At 39.6% G+C, this 22048-nt stretch overlaps 1 protein-coding gene across 1 annotated transcript in view; it reads left to right on the top strand.

Annotated features, from left to right (window-relative positions):
- Nucleotides 1–875: 875 nt before the first annotated feature.
- The window catches only part of LOC144467459 (uncharacterized), a 78614-nt gene continuing 57441 nt past the window's right edge, over nucleotides 876–22048 (top strand). Inside the window, exon 1 of the mRNA XM_078176103.1 lies at nucleotides 876–1080. The gene's annotated coding sequence lies outside the window, so the exon portion shown is untranslated. The remainder of the gene's footprint in view (nucleotides 1081–22048) is intronic.

Genomic DNA, 22048 nt, shown 5'->3' with positions numbered 1-22048 from the left:
GGCTGCGCTGTCGGCACTGCAGTGCCTGGTTCCACGAGAGCTGTGGTGAGGAGAACGGAATTTGTGATGATGACGGCTTCATCTGCCAGGACTGCCTTTGAAAACCTGCCTTTGAAAACCTGCTTTAGTGTCAGTCTAAAAGAGTAGTCTTTATAGTTGTTCAGTTTTTATAAGCCTACACACACACACACACACACACACACACTCAGTCTCTCTCTGTCTCTGTCTCTCTCACACACATGTTCCAAAATTAATTCCTATGTTATTACTATATTAATGTTATTTTTCATGAATTCTTTAAAACATTTAATGTTAATGTTCTATTGTGTTGATATTAAAGATAATTTGATTGTTGTTTCACTTTGCAGTTCGAGCGGCCCATTTTAGCTGATCAGGTGGCCCATTTTACCTGAACACTGCACATCTCAAAAATGGGGGACAGCTGATGTTTCAACAGCTGTAGAGTCTTAACAATAATATTTTATTACATAAATTCAACACAAAAATATTAAAAAGAGTCATTATTAATCATAGGAACACAATCAAATGTCATACATACATTGTTTTTTCTTAGTTTCCCAAGTGATTAACCAAAAAGTGGACCAATTTAGCTGATATCACCTATTTAACAGTCATTCCATATATTTGAGGTTCATTCAATATATTCGGACTTTCACTCCATTTATTTGGGCTTTCATTCCATATATTCAGACATTCATTCCATGTATTCAAGGTTAATTCCATATATTCAGACAGTCATTCCAATATGTGACCGGATGGATGATTTCCCCTCCCCCACTATATGGCACTGTGCCAGACTCCCCAACACTTTAATTGAGAGGTGGCGCTGTGCATCCCTAGAAATACAGGTAGCTGGCTGCCCCCCTCTTCCTTTCACTTCCTCCTTGAGCCAACATCCAGGTTGGTGTGGCGGAGAAAATTGTTTGGCGTGGCCAAAAGTGTGGCGCACGAGCCTCCCCACGCCTGAGCGCACCAGTGTCATTGTCGGGCAGCGGAGCGGAGCATTGTTTGGCGTGGCCAAGATATCGCATCTTGGAGCGTCGGCATCCCCAATTAAAGGTATGGACCGGTGGCATTTTCCCTGCATTTGTGCAGCTGAGAGTGTGATAGTTACACCTGTTCACTCCTTTGATTGTGCCCTGGCGTGGCTGCAGGTCAGGGGAGTGAATGACTCCATGCGGGCTTTTGTTGGGCGCAGCTTGGTTTCCATGAGGTAGGCTGCTCGTGTCCTGTCCGGTAATTTTTGCTCGCTGCACTGAGTTGCAGGCAAATTGTAACATTTCTCTCTGTTCTGCTGTACAACGTTGAGCAGTGAGGTTTTGCTGCTCTTACCTGCTGTCTGCAAGGCTTCACCTGTGTTCTCTGGTATGTATTATATGATGTAATAGGCTACTAATCATAATTGGCTGTAAACGTGAAGTATTTTTTGTCCTGTGAGCCTTTATTTTTAGGCTGCGCTCCGGTGTGCGGCCCATCTCCGGCTGCCACTCTTTGGGACAGACTGCTGTTTTGGCTCTCTCTCTCTTTTCCTGCAGATACTCTTTCTTCAGAGTAATGTTTGGCTTTCTTTTTGGCTCGCCTGTTTAACACAGACACTGTTTATTGTACAAATATTGTTTCATTTCTTTTCTTTTTTTTCTGAGGTGGATTAGTTCTGTGGCTGCAGTTCATTTGGTTAGTTTTTATTTTGTCTCAGTTATCTACAATTACAGTTTTTCTCAGTTGCTTTAGTGCATTTCTCTGATCAGAATTTAAATTCTCATAACTGTTAGTTCAACCTCCACAACATTTAGTCATTTGTGCACATCATAATAGCAGTTTCTCATTCCTTCCAACAAATTGCAAATGCTTTTCAATCAATCAATCAATTTTATTTATAAAGCCCAATATCACAAATCACAATTTGCCTCACAGGGCTTTACAGCATACGACATCCCTCTGTCCTTATGACCCTCGCAGCGGATAAGGAAAAACTCCCCCCTTTTGGACATGCATCAATTGCTTTTATACAATTCTCTGCTGTTTTATAACATTACTGTAAGCACTACGTCACATTACAGTACATCTGCAAAGACACATCAGACGGAATTGCATAATAGAAAACAGCAATTTTTGAGATTGGTTAAGTGAGCACAGCATTAATATCCCCTTCGGCCAATAAGAGTTCATAACAGTTTTTGCAGTCTGCTCTATTGCTTATGTAAAAATAATCTTATTATTGTCAGGAAACAGCTGCACAGTAGAATAATTTAAATTGAGTGCATCTCAAAGGGGATGTTGGAGTATCCAAAAGCATAGCTTAATCCGCAGTCCTTTATTACTGCTTTATTCCTTCTTAATAATTCTCAGAAAGGTGAAGGGGTGGGCATACAGTCCAGTAGAGAGGATGTGTGTGACTTATGTAGGTAATTATCAAACTGTTTTGTATGTAGGTTAGTGAATGTGATTCCTTTGATGGTCTCAGTCCGCTTAGTGAGCAGGGACCCAGCTGAAACCCTGATCTCACTCCAGTGATGCACTATCTGCTGAGCCTCCTCTCTTCTCTTAGTAATGTCTGACTGCATGTGCTTGACTCTTAAGTGCATGCACATAAGCTGTGCTCCAATACAAGACATCCTTCCATGAAAAATACATCATCATCAATGATTAATACAACAAAAGTTTATGTTTCCCCTGACAAGGACTACCAGTGGATGATGACACTTGGCTGTCAGGAGAAAAAGGGTATGTAGCTTGACAGTGTTGTATACCTTGAAAACTTAATAGGGAAGTGACTGGGGTAGATGGGCATTGCATGTTATTCTGCAACGCTGTCAAAGTCAAAGTCGAAGTATCTTTATTGTCCCTATCAGGGAAATTGGTTTGCAGCCAGGAAAATACAGAAAACATACAACATACAAAACACTGATGGACAACATCACATAACATGACATAATGGGCAGATTCTAGAAGGCTTAAAAATAAGAATAAATGAAAATTAATAGCAATATAATCAGCATCAAAGTGCAATGTGCTAATGCAAAATGCAGATTTCAGCAGCCTGAACAATCTGTGCAAATAGACATATAATCACATAAACAATGTACAGACTATCTGCTATTCAACAATTGAATGGCTGAAGGGACGAAGGAAACCTTAAATCTCTTTGTCCTAAGAACAGGCACCTTCCACCAACGGCATGAAGGCAACACTACAAATTCAGAAAGAAGGGGGTGATTTACACACTCGAAAAAGCCTTCCTGACCACTTGCCTAATAAACAGGTCAGTAAGCTGGGCTTGCCTCCTCCCTGAAACCTCACTGGCCACTTTGATCAGGCTACCAACCCTGTTTTTATTTGCCACAGTCAGGTTTCCATACCAAGCAACAATGCAGAACAAAAAAACAGATTCAATAAAACTTCTATAAAAGAGGGTCAGGAAATATAGCTGTTGCTGGACTTTTTTTTGTTGTGGGGGGAACATGGGAATCAAAGGACAGATTATTATCCACAACTACTCCCAGGTATTTCCAGCTGTCCACCAGCTCAATATTTGCACCTTTAATGCTGGTTAGTACTGTCGTCCCTGGAATTACACCCATACTCCCCAAATCTGCACCTTATGAGTAACTGAATGTCATTGTATAACATTTTTAACTGTCCATTAGAATGACACACTCAGTGCTTTTGGTACAGAAAATACTTGGTTAGGATCAGGGAATAATTATGGTTTGGGTTTAAATGATTGGTGAAAGTTAGAGAAACATCCTAGATGAAAGGAAAATTCAAAATAAGATCTCTTCTTTGTCCAGCCTTTTTCTAAGAAACAAAACTGAGCTCAATATAATATCAATAACAGATTTTGATCATTTTCTTATGCTTCTTAAATTCACTGGTAATGCTTAACAATAAGGCACACAAAAAAAGGATAGTTACTATGGAACTAATGAGGAACAAATGAGGAACCATTACTCTGTATGGGCTTGCTACATAGCATACCGACTGTGGTCAGTTCTTGAGTAACTCTCAATCAAATGTCAATACATCAGCTAATCATTAGTTAATTAATAATTGATTAGGAATGATTAAGGGAAATGACGAGGAACAAATGAGAAACTAATTACTAGTTAATGGTAATTTCTTAAGTAACTCCAAATTAAATATCATACAGCTTTTAATAATTTGTTATTAATTTGTTAATTGATAATGGTGAGAGAACTAATGAGGAACCAATGAGTTACTACTAGTTTAATGGTCAGTCCTTGGTAACAACCAATCAAATGTGTGCCTTGCCCTGCTGCTTTCACCACCAGGCCCTGCTGCATCCACCATGGCTGGTCGCAGTAGACGTGCAAACAGAGCAACTCTGAATGATGATCCTGAGTATGTGACAATGGACACGCTGAAGGAATTACTAGACCAGCAGAAGAGCTTTTATGAAGATCTGTTGAAGAGGCAGGAGACTGCATTTCGCAGTTTCACTCAAATAGTCCTGGATTGAACAAACAAAAGAGTGGGACTCAGTGTTGGGTGAGTTGCAAGAACTCAAAGTGAGTCTGAACTACTCTCAGAATGATGATGATGATCTAAAGAATCGTCTCAAGGCCCAACAGAGAGAGTGTAAGACCACATCCAATGAAGTTGATGAACTGAAATCAGGACAAACTGCAAATAGATATCATGAGCAGATTAATTACCTCGAGAATCAATGTAGAAGGAATAATCTTGTGATTGATGGACTTGGACTGGACACAGCTGATGAAACCTGGCCTGAAACTGAGTCTAAAGTGCAAGAACTGTTCACCACTAAACTCAAGTTGGTTGACCCTGTGGAAATTGAAAGAGCTCACAGGAATGGAAAGTTCAGAGGTGACGGTGAAAGGCCAAGATCAGTGGTGATCAAGCTGTTGCGTTTTAAAGACAAACAGCTCATTATGGCTAAGGCAAGAGCAAACCTGAAGAACACCTCAATTAACATCAATGAGGACTTTTCTGAATGAGTGAGAAAGAGAAGAGCTGAACTGCTACCTGCATTGAAGGAGGCAAGAGCAAAAGGTGATTATGCCATAATCAACTATGACAGACTAATCGTGAGACCAAGAAGCAGTGATGGAGTGGAAAGAAGACTCAATTAAGGATTTTTAAGTGTGTGGGATCTCAGGGTTGATATTTACTATGTGAAGGCATGGTGATGAACTTACCAAAAAAGGGGTTAAGAATAGCTCATATTAATATTAGGAGTTTAAAAAATAAAGTCCATGAAATTTCTAGTTTGGTTAATAGTGAAAATATCAATGTACTTGCTGTCTCAGACATGCATTTAGACCAATCAATAACAGACACGGGGGTAGCCATACCAGACTATAATATTTTTAGAAATGATAGGAATATTTTTGTGGGAGGTGTAGCAATATACATACAAAGCCATATTCCCACTAAGGTTAGATCAGACCTGATTGTTCCTAGTATTGAGGCTTTTTGGCTGGAGGTTCATCTTACATGACTTTACATGTAGACAAAGACGTAGGAAAAGAAAAAACGTAATTCCTTGGATCAATATAAATATCCTAAATTTAATGAAAAAACGAGATATGGCTTTAAAGATTGCTCTTAAATCCAAATTAAGCACTGACAGATGTACTTTTACCATGCTTCGTAATAAGGTAGTCAAAGAGCTTAGGACATCAAAGGCAAACTTTTTTTGAACATAATAGAAAAAGCAGGAGGTAATACAAAAAATGTTTGGAACCAACTAAGAAAACTAATGGGGCAAAATTTTAATAATACTAAATCAATTGAAATGTATGCTAATGGAACACTCTTGAGCAACCCAGCTGAAGTAGCAGTTGCTCTCAATCACCATTTCATTGATTCAGTAGATGACATGATCAAGTACTTGTCCCCTGAGCACATTATTTCCAGCCAAGTCAGACATACTGAACCAGCTTTCAACCTAGAAACTATTACAGAGTCAGATGTCATGAGAGTGTTTCGATCTCTTAGGTCCTCCAGAGCCAAAGATGTCTTTGGTATGAACACAGTTATGCTCAAAGAGCTCTCTGCATCTCTAGCATGTCCTATTACACAAATTGTAAACCTTTCAATTGACCAGGAAATATTCCCAGATGTGTGGAAACTAGCTGCAGTGTCTCCCATATTTAAAGGTGGCGATCAACAATCCATCTGCAACTATAGACCTATAAGTGGTTTCCAAAGTGGCTGAAAAACTTGTTGCTGAACAAATTATAAATCATTTAAATACCAGTTCCTACCCATTGCCTCCAAATCAATTCGGCTTTGTACTAATCATTCCACTGAAACAGTTAATTGTTATTTCATTGAAAAAATTAAGTCAATGCTAGATAAAGGTGGAGTGGTTGGTGCCGTCTTTCTAGATTTGAAGAAGGCCTTTGATACCATCAATCATGGCGTACTTCTTGGTAAACTCTCTAACTTTTCCTTAGGCACCACCAACTGGATACAGTCATATTTAACAAATAGGTATCAATTTGTTCGAATAAAGAAGCATCAGTCAGATGCTATTTCCTTGGCTGCAGGTGTTCCCCAGAGATCCATTTTGGGTCCACTGTTACTTTCATTATATGTGAATGATTTGCCAACTGTTTGCCCTAATTCTAACACCATAATGTATGCAGACGACACAGTAATTTTTATGCATGGTAGCAGCGCAGCCCAAGTCGCTGATCAATTAACCAAATCAATGCAACACATCACAGTATGGTTAAAGCAAAACTACCTTCAGCTGAATGTCTCTGAAACAGTGTGTATGTTTTTTAGTAAAACTAAATCTCACTGTGCAGAGCCTGATGTGGTTGTACAAGGGGAGAGACTACGTGTTGTTTCAGATTTTAAATACCTTGGTGTGTTCATAGATAATAAGCTCACTTTTAAAGAACATATCAAAAAGGTTACCAATTGCATTAAATTCAACTTGGCAAATTTTAGACAAGTCCGCAGTTGCATATCAACAAAGGCTGCACTAATGTACATGCACGCAATGATCTTCTCCGGCATAACATATTGTCTCACAACCTGGTCTCAAGCTAGCAACACTACTCTCAAACCACTACTTTCTCTATATAAAAAAACTCTCAAAGTGCTGGACAGGAAATCCAACAACTATCATCACTGCCATATTTTATTGAAATACAAGTTGCTACACTGGGAAAACCTGATTAAGTATTCACACTCCTGTCTTATGTACAAAATCATACATGGACTTGCTCCACCTGTATTGAGCCAGTTTATAAAAATGGCATCAACATCCACACGGAGTGCAGCTAGAGGAGTCTGTGTTGTCCCGTTTAGAAAAAGTGCTTTTAGCCAGTCTGCATTTTCAATCAGGGCTGCTCGTGAGTGGAACTTCATCCCAACTCACATTAGAAATTTATCAAATTATGCTTCTTTTAAACGTTTTTTAAAAAAGTGGTTGATTAGTGGTCAAAGCTGTCAACATTAAATTTTAGTGCTTAAATTTTCTCCATGTTTGCTGCTCTGCCTGCCGCTGCTTTTTGATGCCATCTGTCATGTCATGTTGTTTGTCAGTTTACTAATTGTCTTGCATCATTGTTGCTTTTTGAGCATGGCTTTTTAATGTGTTTATTCTCTATGTCCTGCTTGCTTGTGAGGTTGCTTTTTGTGCATGGCTTTTTATAATGTGTTTATTCTCTATGTCCTGCTTGCTTGTGAGGTTGCTTTTTGTGCATGGCTTTTTATAATGTGCTTATTGTCCTTGTCCTGCTTGCTTGTGGCCTGTTAGTTTGTTATTGTGTTATGTGTAATCAATTGTTGATGTTGGTGCTGCTACTCAGTGTTGTTTTTTGTTAGTTGCAACTGTCCGCTGTTTGAGCTGAGTCTCTGTTAGCATGCATGTGTATGTATGAATTTTTGCATTGTTCTCTGTATTTTAATCTTTATTCAGATTTAGTCTTCTTATTCTTTAATGTATTATTTGTATGCTTATAACTAAATCTTTTATATTCTTTTAGGGTGACTATTCAACATCAGTCCAGGGACAGCAGATGTAAAATAGCCTTTTGGCTAATTCTGGCATGTTTACATTTAAAAAAAAAAAAAAAAAAAAAAAAAAGTTTTATTAATGTGCATTGTCCCTGATCACTAAACCTTAAAATAAATAAAATAAATTAAAAAAATTTAGTTGGTTGTGTCTATAGACCCCTGAGTGCAAATGTACAATATATAGACGAATTGTGCTCTGTGCTAATGAAGGTATACTAGTAAAGAAATGTATGTTCTGGGGGACTTCAATGTAGATTGGCTGTCAGATTCATGCCCACTGAGGAAGAAGTTAAACGACACTGCGCTTATCTGTAAGTTAACTCAAATGGTGAACAAAGCAACAAGAGTTTATTGTAATTATGCTGGGCAAACATCTGCAACTTGTATTGACCATATATGTATGAACAACAGTGAAATGTGCTCTAAAGCAGTGTCCCTTCTTGCGGGGTTTAGTGATCATAATATAGTGGCCATTGTAAGAAAAACTAAAACTCCCAAAGCTGGGCCTAAAGTACTCTATAAGAGGTCATACAAAATGTTTTGTCAAAAAGATTTTTGCTAGAGATATTGGGAATATTGATTGGAACCAACTGCTGGCTGTGAATGAGGCTGAAAAAGCCCTCAAGTTATTTACTGAGTTAATTATACTGTGGCCAATCAACATGTACCATTACAAAAATTCACATTAAGATCTGATAAAGCATCATGGATTGATGATGAACTTAGGGAGAGTATGCGTAAAAGAGACAAGCTGAAAAAAGGGGCAATTGACTTTAGGGGTACTGAAAAGTGGCAAAAGTACTGTGAAATAAGGAATAGGGTCACACAGCTAAATAGAAAAAAAAGCATATTATCAAAATAAAATTTAGGAGAGAAAGGCTGATGATAACAAACTTTGGAAAACATTAAGTGAAATAATGGGTAGAGTCAAGAACAGGGCCCAATCCCAATTCCTATCTTAACCCTCAATCTTAATCCTCAGTCTCAAAAATCCGCGCTCCCGCGAAGTGCTAGTGCTGTCCCAATTCTCAGACTGTTGAGTTGAAGGTCAAGAATAAGGGCTGTATGGCCCTCACTTTTAAGATTTTCCAGGACCACCCTTGGCAGTAGGTGCTATCCCAGAATCCTTTGCGTATCATCCGCCGAGCTCAGCCGAACCCAGCCGAGTACAGACGATTCAGTCAATGCAAGATGGCGGCGACAAGCATGAGGAAGCGGAGTTATCAATGTGAGTATTTTCCTCGTTAATAGTTGTTTTAAAATTATGATAACCATTGCATTATCTTAGTTTAACGTCATTTTATGGACTATAGACCTCTTTGTAGCGTAACACACATATTTTTGGTCGCGGGCGACGGCTTGCTTGCCCCACCGCACATAACACCGGTTCTCTGATAACCGAGTATGCTGTCATTCAGTTACAAAAGTCTTTTCTCAGTGATAATGTAGTTGTTAAGTTGTTTTAATATACGTGAAATGTTTGCATTGACATTTTTGTAAGATGACCGGACGGTGTCACCTCCTGTAGCCGTACAGTCTGACTGCAGCTGGTAACGTTACAGCTGCAGGTTAACGTTAGTGATCGTATTATGTGGTGACTTTCCGCTGAATAAGTTATGTCGGTTGTTGTGGTACAGGTTTTTTGGTTGAATATCAACTTATAACCCAAAGAGTGAAACGTTAACTTGGATGAAAGTCACCAGATAACACTTGTGTGACTGTGTAAACAGCCTCACCAGTTCTGCTGGATGTTGACTACAGTATTCATTGTGATAATACTTGCAATACTGCATGAAACTAAACTAATAACTTAACGAATATCTGACAGGTAGCCCAAAAAAGTAAAAAATAAAAGAAAGTAATGTTGTTATCTCTGTTCCATTTCAGGGCCACCAGACAAAACACAAGCCCTGATCATTTCAGGGCCACCAATGAAGACAAGTTTACAAAAAGCAAGCAGGCTCCAAAAAAAACTATGGGAGTGAGTAATTTGTAACTTGTGAACTGTTCATATTCATAACATAATTCTCAGTCACAATGGCAACTGTTCCCCTAATGATCAAGTATTCTGTTTCAATATGAAATCAGCACAGCTGCAGATGGCATTGTCGAAGATTGTTGTTTGGTAACTGTACATTTGTTTTGCTGCCCCTATACTGTCACTTTTTGGAAAGATTTTGTCGAGTATATTCGTTGCAACATTTATGTTCTATTTTCACTACTGTACAAAGATGTGCTGTTTGGATTTTATGATGTCAGCATTTCAAAACAAAAACAACAATTCTATATCATTAATCTATCTATTATCTTAGTGAAATTCCATATTCATAAGAGAAAATTTTGTAACAGAAAACCCTTGTTCAAAATTTTTATCAATGAAATGCAGCAATACTTAGAAACCATTCAGTACTCCACAAACTCCAAAGCTATAAAGACTCTGAAAATATGTAAACAATTTAATTGTTTGAGCTGCTGAACTTTTTTATTCATTTATTTGTTTATTTTATTTCTTTTTCTTTTCTCTTAACCCTGGCATATTTGTTCTGTTCATGTCTGTCACTGCTTGTTTTGTACAAGAATTGAAATAAAGTGTTGGAAAAAAAAAACTCATCACGTCTTTTTATCGACGGCTCCTGATGACCTATATTTCTTCTTCTTTGAACTGACAGACTGGACGGAGTTTTGGCATATTGCTGCCCCTGACAGTCTTAAGACGTATTTGCCTTTGAGGGGTGTCCCATTTTAAAGTCACAAGATAGCCCTTAACACTTGGGGCTCTAGTTTTGCAGACCGGGCGCAGCGGGGGCGCAGCGCACCTGTGCTTAGCCAACTGGTTGTGGCCAGGTGGATTTTGTAAGTTTGGCACACCGTGCGCCCTGGCGCAGCTAATCCTCTTTCCCACCTCCGTCCCTCCTACCAGCGCAAGTCGGAAAGAGGGAGGAGAGAAGGTGTGGAGTGGGTTTTACACACATCACACCAATCAAATGAGTCCCTCTCCTCGCCCTTAAATGCGCCACACGAAGGTTTTAATGAGAGTTTACTCAATTCGCCATGGCAGAAGAGAGCAGCAGCGTCAGACGGCCAAACTTCTCCCAGGAGGAAACTTATGTTTTGGTCCGGGAGGTCTGCTCGCAGTGTCCGAATATACGGAACTGTGAGCAGACCTCCACGGGCTGATGATCCAAAGGTAGCCTGGGAGGAGGTCACCACAATTGTAAATCAACGTTGTGTTTCTCTCGTGCGCGCGTGCTCTCTCTTTCTCTCTCACAGTCTCACTCTGTTTCTTTTCTTTTGACTTTTCTAAGATGACAGATGCTGAATATATACTCCCTATCTGATGCTGTGGCTATTTGTGGTTGGCTGAGAGGGATGTGAACTCATTTCACAGTTGATATAGAGATACATTAATGTGCTGATTGCAGATAGTTGCATTGAATAGTGGTTTTGTGGGTATTTATTGCATTGTTAATGTGCCTGATATTCTGGATACCTGCCTGTGAGGTTTTGGTGACGTGTGCGCACTGTCCGCCGGTCAGCCAAACTTCGGCTTACACCTGCTGCACTCCCCCTGCGCTGACAGTAGACCTGGTTTCAGATGGCGAGCTTTTAGCACATCTTCGACGAAGCCTTTTGGCACGAAACTGTCACTGCGCCAAGCTGGATCTGTCGACACCTCCCCCTGCTGCGCTGCCACACCCATCTCAGCATACCTCGGCCTGCCAAACCACCAAACTGAGCGCGCCTCGGGTTACGCTGCTCGAAACTAGCTCTGCGCGTGGTTCGCCACCCTGCGCCACCTGCGCTGCGCCGGGAAACTAGAGCCCTTAGTTTTGAAGGCTAGTGAGATTGAGGGTTGAGCTTGAGAATTAAGATTGAGGGTTAAGATAGGAATTGGGATTGGGCCTAACACTCCTTCCTTCATTGAAGTAAATGGAATGTTCCTAACTAAAGCAAAGGACATTGCAAACCATTTTAGTAATCATTTTGCTGACAAGGTTGATAAGCTAAGGAATGAAATGGGCTCCCCTAGTGGTGGTTCCATGTCATCACAAATAATAGCTAACTCTATCATGAAAACCAAATCATGTGTTTTTGAGTTTCAACCTATGGGAGCTGAAGAGGTAGTAAAACTACTTGGAGACCTAAACATTGATAAGCCAGCTGGTATGGGTAATCTGGATGGGCAGTTACTTAAAATGGCAAAGTTTCTCAACTGTCAATAGCAGACCCATCAGCATTCTTCCTGTGTTGAGCAAACTAATGGATAAAGTTGTTCTTGAACAGATATTGCACTATTTTTCATTTAATGATTTAAATTCTTATTCTCGGCATGCGTATAAAGCAAATCACTCTATATGTACAGCCTTGACAGATATGACAGACAAATGGTTGTAATAAGATGATGTTTGGAGCTGTTTTACTTGATTTTAGTGCAGCGTTCGACATTGTAGAACATCAGTTATTATTAAATAAGCTAACTTTATATGGGTTCAGTACAAAAGCAATAAATTGGGTGAATAGTTATGTATCCAATAGAATGCAGTATGTATTTTTTAGTGGTAGTTTTTCTTCTCCTAAATATTTACAGTGTGGAGTGCCTTGGGCCATTACTCTACTCTATATTTACTAATGACTTGCCTTTTATTTTGAATAAAACTGTAGTGCTACTCTATTCACGGATGATACTACTATGTATTTTGCATCAACTAGCATAAATGAATTAAGGAATACACTTCAGTCTGAAATACAACTGGTAGAAGACTGGATTTCTGAAAACAGGCTTGTTTTGAATGTAAAAAAAACTAAGAGTATTCTGTTCAAAGCCAGACATGCCACTAACAGTGATAACCAGCTTTGCCTATCACTCAAAGGCTCAGACACTGAACAGGTTAAAGAAGCAATTTTGCTTGGGGCCACGCTCGATGGGCAGCTAACATGGAAGAAACACACTGATAATATTGTCAAGAAAATGGGCAATGGAATATCATGTATTAGAAGATGTTCCCCTTTTCTTAGCCCTGCCACTAGAGCTCTGGTGCAACAGACATTAGTTTTATCTCACCTTGATTACTGCTCACCAGTCTGGTCGGGTGCAGCCAAAAAAAAAAAAAAAATGTGAAAAACAAATTTACCACTGCACTTCTTTACATATTTTTTCATGTCTCAAAGCCTACTGTCAGGATTTTTAACAGTACATTAAATGCCATGCACAGTAGGTCAGCATTCATTGTGTGGCCTAGTAAAGAGCAGATCCAAATGAGTTTACCCATGTGTTTCAATAATAGTAGCTACAGAAAATGTACCTCCATAATAGATTGCTTTGAAATGTTCATTGAGAAAACTAAAAGCCTGAGAGCCCAAGCACAAACTTACTCACAGTATAAGCACCATAATACTGTTAAGTATCTGATATCTGTAACTCCACAGGGAGTCATCTCATTCGTGCCTAGAGGGTGGGGGGTTGAACAAGTGACAAGCATTTCACAGAAAACTGTGGCTACCTGGAAAATCTCTTACCTGGCGATGTGGTCCTAGCAGATCGAGGGTTCACCATAAGGGATGCTGTGGGTTTGTATAGTGCTCATGTGAAAATACCTGCCTTCACTAAAGGAAAACAGCAGCTGCACCCAACTGAACTTGAGGCTACTAGGGGACTAGCAGCTATAAGGATCCATGTTGAACGGGTCATCGGATGGTGTACTTGTTCCTCACAAGCCCGATGACCCGTTCAACATGGATCCTTATAGCTGTAAGGATCCATGTTGAACGGGCCATCGGGCTCGTGAGGAACAAGTACACCATCTTACAAAGCACCATCACCATCTCTCTCTGTCAGACTGCATGCAAGATGGTTACAGTTTGCTGTGCGCTGTGCAACATCTGCCCATCTGTTGTCCCCGCAGATTAATATTTCAGTAACATTGTGTACCCAGTAACACTGACAGTGTAAGACCCAATGTAAATATGTAATGTAGAATTTCTTTGCAATAAAAACAGGAGTCAATGAAATACGAAATATATCGTTCTTATTTTAATTCATTTTTTTTTAAAATTCATTTTATATAATCACAACAATCCAGGAACAAAAATTTACTATAGCTAATTCCAATGTGTAGATTCACGCTGTACATTTGGCTGCATTTCTTATTCAAATTATTAACAGGACGGTATGCATGTAGAAAACATGGGTGTCAAAATCAGAACTAGAAAAGCACTCAGACAGTGCAGACCTCTGCCAAGTAGGTGATATTCCCTCCCCCTCTGCATCAGATTTTGCAGCCTGCATCACAATTAGGTTATTTGCATCACTATCATTAGGTTATATATGCCTTCACCATGGAGACACTGTGGTGTATTTATTTTGTTTTTATTTTGTACCAACACAGAATATATTATGTTTTTTGTATTTTTCACTTTCTTTTTTTCCAACACAGAACATTAATTTCAACTTTAGAGTTACAACAATATTTAGCAAGTAGAACAAGACGTGCTTTCCGGCCACCAGATGGCTCTATTTTCACCGTCTTTAGAAATTGGAATTGCTGCTGAGACTGTCAGAAGATAGACTTTATTTATTATTTTATCCACTTTGCTTCAACCGATCACCACCAAAAGTTTATCATCTGTTCCCTTGAAAGCGACCAAACATAAATTAAAGTCAGCAATTTTCAGCATGACAACAGAAATTAAGGGTCTGATGACCAAACTGAAAATACCGTGACTGGTGCAAGGTCCTAGTGACCTGGGCCTATATGTAGAACATAATAAAAGGTCAAACAAACGTAAATAAAAGGTCGTAAGACCGGAAAAAAATTAAGGTCATAAGCCCAACTTAAATAAAATGATGACAGTAAAATTCAATTCAATTCAATTCAATTCAATTTTATTTATAAAGCCCAATATCACAAATCACAATTTGCCTCACAGGGCTTTACAGCATACGACATCCCTCTGTCCTTAAGACCCTCACAGCGGATAAGGAAAAACTCCCCCCAAAAAAACCCCTTTAACGGGGAAAAAAAACGCTAGAAACCTCAGGAAGAGCAGCTGAGGAGGGATCCCTCTTCCAGGACGGACAGACGTGCAATAGATGTCGTACAGAACAGATCAGCATAATAAATTAACAGTAATCCATGTGACAAAATAAGGTCGGCGACCAAATAGAAATTTAAGTCAGCATTGACAAACAGAAATTATGGTCTGATGACCGAACAGAAAATACTGTGTATGAGCATGAGGTCCTGTAGACCTTGGGTGCACAGCCTGGGGTCCTAAGGACCATGTGTAGAACAAAACAAAAGGTCAGTGAAGACCAACTGAAATAAAAGGTCATAGACCGAACAGAACCTAAGGTCATAAGATCAACTTAAATAAAATGGTGAAAGTAAAATAGATGATCTGAAAACGTGATAATTATTAAACAGTGCGAGGGTTGAGAAAACGGCCCAGAGCACCGCCAGGACGGAGCTGCCATTGCGAGGACCTCTTCAATCAGTGGCGTAGAAGAGAGCAAGCAGAGTGATCGAGACCCAGCCGTCATGACCACGATGTGCCTGCATCCAGTCCCACACCACTAAGGACGGCTTCATCAGCAGGTCATGGATTGTCAAATTCTTGAGTTTATTGCTTGATGCTGACCAAAATATTCTGACCTTATCTTTTTATTACTGTATTTAATTATTATTATTTATGCCTTCTTAAATATATCAATGGTAATGCATGCATTTACTATGTTCCTGTTTGCGTACGATTTGGTCATTAACGGGGGCTGACTGATTTGAAGTATGTATGAGTTATGTAGTGTTTCCTTTTTTTTGTGCAATAATGTTAGAATTTCTTTTATCATTGTTTACATGAATGCCTATTTCTTAATGTGCATGTTAATCAACCATTGTGGAGGGAGCCCAAGATGTGCCAATGGCTGCTTCTGTATTACTGTGCATACAATAAATGACAATGCAGCAGGCAGACGAAGGCAGGGTGACTCTGCAATAGAGCTCGCAAGACTTATTTTTGGGTAATATTGTAATAAATGTGGGTTTTCCCAATTTAGCAGGAAATACTGCTATGTCAGACCTTCAAATAAGCACAGTTGCAGAGAGGTAATATACAAAATAATCTTTATTAATTCATCACAATGTGAAACACACTTCCTAAAAAGTGAGGAAAGCTACAGGTAACTAGGGGGCAACCAGTCCCCCCAGGACAACAAAAGGTCCAATTAATTTAGGCGACTTCCGCACACAGACCAGTCAGGTATGCTTTCACCCTTTAAGAGTCCAGAAGTCAGGGTCCGGGGATACACCCAGCTCCTTTTCCCATTTTAAAATTGGTAAATGTATAGAACTGGTCTCTGACAGTAATTTATAAGTCTTAGAAAGGTTCTTTTTATTTCTCGGATAAAGCTTTGTAATATGTTTGGCAATTTCTGGTGGCTGCAAAGTATCCTGAGGCGCTGGAATTCTCTTCTTGATTGTTTTTATCAATTGTAAATATTGTAGAAAATTTCCATTTCTTATTTCAAAAGTTTGAAATAAGTTTGTGCATGTCCTAAGTATATTGTCTTGGAAAAGGTGGTGGAGATGAATTACCCCCTTCATCTCCCATGTGCTAAAATGGAGAGGTCTTTTATTAATTTCAAAATCCAGATTGGAGAGAGCAAGCAAGGTTCTATTTGAGAGTTTGTGATTTCTAGTGTTTTCCACCAGACAGACAAGGTGGAAGCAATCATTGGGTTCTTATAACAGTTATGACATCTGAGTGTAGTGGTGATAAACGGGAGGTCAGAGAGTTTTATGTTGTTGCAGTCCGCCTGTTCTAGTTCGAGCCAAGAGTTGTAATCTTCGTTAGGATATAACCATTTGGATAGCTATTGTAGCTGGTTAGCTAAATAGTAATGTGTAAAGTTAGGAACGTCCAATCTCCCTTCCAATTTGTTTTTCTGAAGGGTGCTTAGGCTAATTTTTGCTGTTTTGTTCTTTGAGTAGAATTTTATAATTGCAGAATCTAATGACAGGAACCATTCTGATGTGGGTTTGAATGGAATCATGGGAAAAAAAATAGTTAATTTGGGGTAGAATTTTCATTTTAACTGTGGCTATTCATCCCAGGAGGGAGATGGGAAGATTATTCCAGCGCTTCAGGTCACCACATTTCTTATCTAGCAGCAGGCTAAAGTTCAGGTGGACCAGGTCTGATAGTTTGAGTGAAATATTTATGCCAAGATATCTTATGTTGCACACAGGGAAAGAAAATTTTTGGTCTGCAGGATTCCAAGAGTTCTCCATTATTGGCAGTATTGTTAATTTGGACCAGTTGATGGAGTAGTCAGAAAGTCTAGAAAAAATTGTTATAAGATTAAATACTTCTTGTAAAGACGATTTCGGTTCTTGTAGATAAAGTAAAATGTTGTCGGCATATAGATTAATTTTGTGCTCTGAATTGGCGGAATGGATACCTATGATCTTGCTGTTCTGACGGACTGCCATAGCCAATGGTTTGATGAATATTGCAAACAGTAGAGGTAAGAGTGGGCACCCTTGTCTTGTTCCTCTCTGCAAAGTGAAACTTTGAGACGTGATCCCGTTGGTGGTGACTGTGGCCTTAGGGGAATTATATAAGGTTGATACCCACTGGATAAATGACTCTCCAAAGCCAAATCCACTCAGAGTGGCAAAGAGGAAGGACCAGTTGACCTTGTCGAAGGCTTTTTCTTCATCAAGTGACAAAATAATTGCTTTTGTTTTGCTGTGTTGTACTTTACTCATCAGATTAAGAACTCTTCTGACATTATTACTAGAGTGTCTGCCATTGATCATTGATCATTATGAATTATTGATGTGATTATCTTCTCCAGCCTAGAAGCGAGTGCCTTTGAGATGATTTTGATACCACTATTGATTAGTGATAGAGGACGGTAGCTAGAAGGAAGTGTGGGGTCTTTGTCTGGCTTTAGTAATAATTTGATTGCTGCTGTATTCATGTGAGGTCTTATACCTCCGTTCTTTTTGATCTCTGTCACTGTCCTGAAGAAAAGTGGTGCTAATATTGTCCAGAAATGTTTTATAAATTCGGCAGGAAAGCTGTCTGATCCTGGAGCCTTACCTGTTGACATTTTTTCTAATGCGCTCTCTAGGTCATTAATAGTCAGGGGAGCATCTAAGATGTTTCTGTGTTCAGTGGACAATTGAGGTAAATTTAGGTTATCGAGAAAAGCCTGAATATCTTCTGGGTTTGGATTGTTTACTGTTGAATATAAGTTATGGTAGAAAGTATAGAAAATCTGATTAATCTCCTGAGAAGATTGTGTGTAATTACCGGACGGCCCCTGGGTTGTTGGTATCAGAGATTTTTCTTTATTGCGTTGGAGCTGATTAGCCAAAAATTTTCCTGATTTTTTACTGTATTCAAAGTTATTATATCTTAGCTGCTGTATGATAAATTCAGTTTTCTTTGACAGAATATTGTCCATTTGCGATTTTGCACACTGTAATTGTCTCCATACTTGATCACTTGGATTGTTTGCATATTTCTGTGTTAGTTGTTTAAATTTTTCCTCAATGTTTTTTTCTGCTTGCAATTCCTGTTTCTTCTTGTAGGAGGAGTATGATATAATTTTTCCTCTGATTACTGCCTTCCCAGCTTCCCATATTAAAGATGGAGATAAATTTGGAGAGTCATTATCTTCAAGAAAGTTTGCCCACTCCCGTCTCATCATTTTGTGAAAGTCTGGGTCTTTAAGTAAAGAGATATTAAAGCGCCATGTTGGGGACCGTTTATGGATGGTTTTTATTTGCAGATTGAGTGATATTGGTGCATGGTCGCTGATAATAATTGGGTGTATTTCTGTGGTAATTTTTTGTGAGATGGAGTTATTTAAGAAAAAAAGTCAATTCTTGAAAATTAGTAATGCACCGGAGAGAAGAAAGTATATTCCCTCTTCGATGGGTATTTGAGTCTCCAGCCATCACCAAGCCCAAAATCATCCATAAATTCCTGTATTACCTATTGTGACTGCTTTGTGTGTACTGAGTTACTAGATCGGTCTAATGATGAATTTAGGACTGTGTTAAAGTCTCCTCCAATTATAGTTGTCGAGCTGTCTGATAGGTTAGATAGTAGAGAGAAGACTGTGTGAAAGAGGGCTGGATCATCATTATTGGGAGCATACAGATTAACGATTGTATATAATTTGTTAAAGATTGTTGCCTGAATAATGATGTAGCAGCATTCTGGCTCTGTTACCGTGCTGTTTAAAGTAAATGGTAGTCTCTTGTGGACCATGATAGAGTCACCTCTTTGTCTGCTGTTATAGCAGGATGAAAAAAATTGACTAAAATTTGGATCTTTAAGAGATTTTTCTTCTGACTTTAGTAAGTGGGTTTCTTGTAGGAGAAAAATATCTGTTTTCAATTTTGTGACAAAGTCCATCACTTTAATTTTTTTTTGCCTGTGAGCGAATGCCGTGTACATTCCAGGATACCAAGTTTAACTGTGACATTAACAAAGTGGGGGTTCTATCATACTGTATGTGGATATGGAGAATAATCTGTGTGTGTTTCTATGTGAGTTTCTATCTGCATGGATTTTGCATGAGTAGATGTAATTGTTAAGTGTATGTATTACAGTCGACCGATGTGTCATGGTGAAGCACCGCAGAGTTATGGAGCAGAGCATTAGAATATATACAAGCATGTTAAACAACCAGAAGCACCTGAGCCTTGTAGTATTCACAAACCTGAAAAACAAAAGGGGTTACATGGGGTGTATGTGTGTGTGAGGTGAGGGAGGGGGATTGAGTGAGAGGGAAAGGGGGAGGGAGAGGGGGAGGGAGGGAGACATGGAGGAGGGAAAAAAGAGAGAGGAGAAGAAAGGGGAGAATTCTGGGTGGAGTATGTGAAGTGTACATTCACAACTTTTTTTCTTTTTTCCTTTTCACTAGTTCAGTGTTGTGTTCATTATATATACATATATATCCATATATCCCCATGTACATACATATACATCTACATATACACATACATACATATATACCAGGGCCACACAATTAATTGCATTGCAATCGCAGGAATGCTTAATTATTTGTTGCAGGAGAAATGTGTCAAAATACCATTTTGAATTAAATATTAGATTAAATATTGTCATGCTGCAGAGATGTTGTGGGTTATATATTATATTCTGCAGACTTAAGAAGATGTCTCTGTTTTGCACAGATCCCCACAATAGTCACACCTTAGTCATTTTGATATGTTTTTCAAAGATAATGAAAATAATGATGTAAAAGTTGCCATTTGCCTTAATATTGCAGATCATATCACTATTGCAATATCAAACAAAGTAATCGCAATTAAATTTTTTTTTTTTCAAAATAGTGCAGCCCCAACATATATACATGCATACACACATCTTTTTTTTTTTTTTTTGTTTAATAATACAATTAAGCCATGATTCTACTTTGATTTGTGGTTTTAGTGGCACTTATCTCATTTAGAAGAGCCATGGGGTGGTGGTAGAGTGCCGGAACAGCTGCCCATTTATGTATAATTTATCGACCACAAGAGAGGTCCTTTTTCCCCTCTGCCTGTGCTCTTTTAGGATGGGATATAACACTTTCCGCCTCTCATTGATTTCCCTGGGGAATTGATCGTTCATACCAAACGAAGTGCCTTTCAGCTCTTGTCCTTTACTCTTGACAAGCATTTTCTGCTGATAATGTTCGAATTTGGCGATGATCGGACAAGGACGCTGACCTCCTCGTGGTCCGAGCCTGTGGACGCGGTGAAAGGTGATGTTGTTGACAGTCTCCGTTGGGATCTTGAGGGCCGTCACCATGAACTTTTTTACCTGGTTTTCTGGGTTGTCTGGTGTACTTTCCGGGATGCCAGAAATGATTAAATTGTCTCTCATGCTTCTGGACTGCACGTCGAGGACAGTTTCCTTCAGGAGTTTATTTTCCTTTTTGAGATCTATGTCTGAAGTGACCGTCGATAAGGTGGAGCGGAGTTCCGCGTTGTTTTTCTGCAGGTCGCTAATCTGCTGGTAAGTGAACTCCAAGCTTACCTTCAGGTCTTTAATCTCCTGGTGGAGCATACCGAGCACTTCTAGCTTCCTGTTGATGGATTCCAAGACGCTAAATTCGGAGGATAATAAGTGTTGTGTATCGGTAGCAGAGTTGGTCTTCTTCCTCTTATTGGGGTTGTCGGCAGGACCCTCCATGACGCACTCGTAGTAGTAGTGATCTATAAACTCTTCTAGGTCCTCCACTCTGGCTGATGGTGCAGGTTGGAGTTGTCACCCGTTAGAAAGTTATATTTGTTTTGTTCGAGATATATTCGGGAGGCTAGTTTGTTGATATCTCATCTAGCAGCTAGGCGCCGCCATGTTGAATCTCAAAATCTCACAGTGGTCTCGCGGTCTCACGCTGCCATCCTCCCTCCCTTAAGTATACTTAACTTGCCTGCTCGGCGAGACCCTCCCCCGGGGTCTGAGCTTGTGTCGCCGTCCAACTCCCTGGGGAAACAGCTTCATTGGACGGCGTGAACAGGATTCGGCCACAGCCAGTCAGTGTCACAGCAGGCAGCAACAGTGTACAAGGAGCGATAGCGGCTCCAGCACTCTAAACCCGGGATCTATCTAACTACAGGAGGCAGCAGACCAGTAACGAGGTGCTCCCACACGAATTGCAGCATGTCAGTGTCTTTTGTTTTCTCCTCTTCTCTCGTGCTCACCAATCAGTCACACCTGAATCAAATCAGTCACACCTGAATCAGTTCGAGTCATTAGGGAGTCCCGGCTGCTGACGTCACTAGCCAGTGCATCCACAGCTCATTCTCACCACACTTTCCCCCCTCTTGGAAAAAAGGGACTCGTCCTCGAGTCTCTACGGTGACATGTGATAGTCTCGAGACCAAACTGGTGGTCTCCGTTGGCGTCCTGGTCGTCCCTGCCCAACCAATGACGCTCCTGGAAGTTGATCTTCCTGTTGCCCTAGACAGGATACAATCGTATC

The sequence above is a fragment of the Epinephelus lanceolatus genome, chromosome 16 (assembly GCF_041903045.1).
Source record: "Epinephelus lanceolatus isolate andai-2023 chromosome 16, ASM4190304v1, whole genome shotgun sequence".
NCBI classification, from domain to species: domain Eukaryota; kingdom Metazoa; phylum Chordata; class Actinopteri; order Perciformes; family Serranidae; genus Epinephelus; species Epinephelus lanceolatus.
The sequence above is the reverse complement of the archived record's forward strand: the minus strand, read 5'-3'. Positions and strand labels throughout refer to the sequence as shown.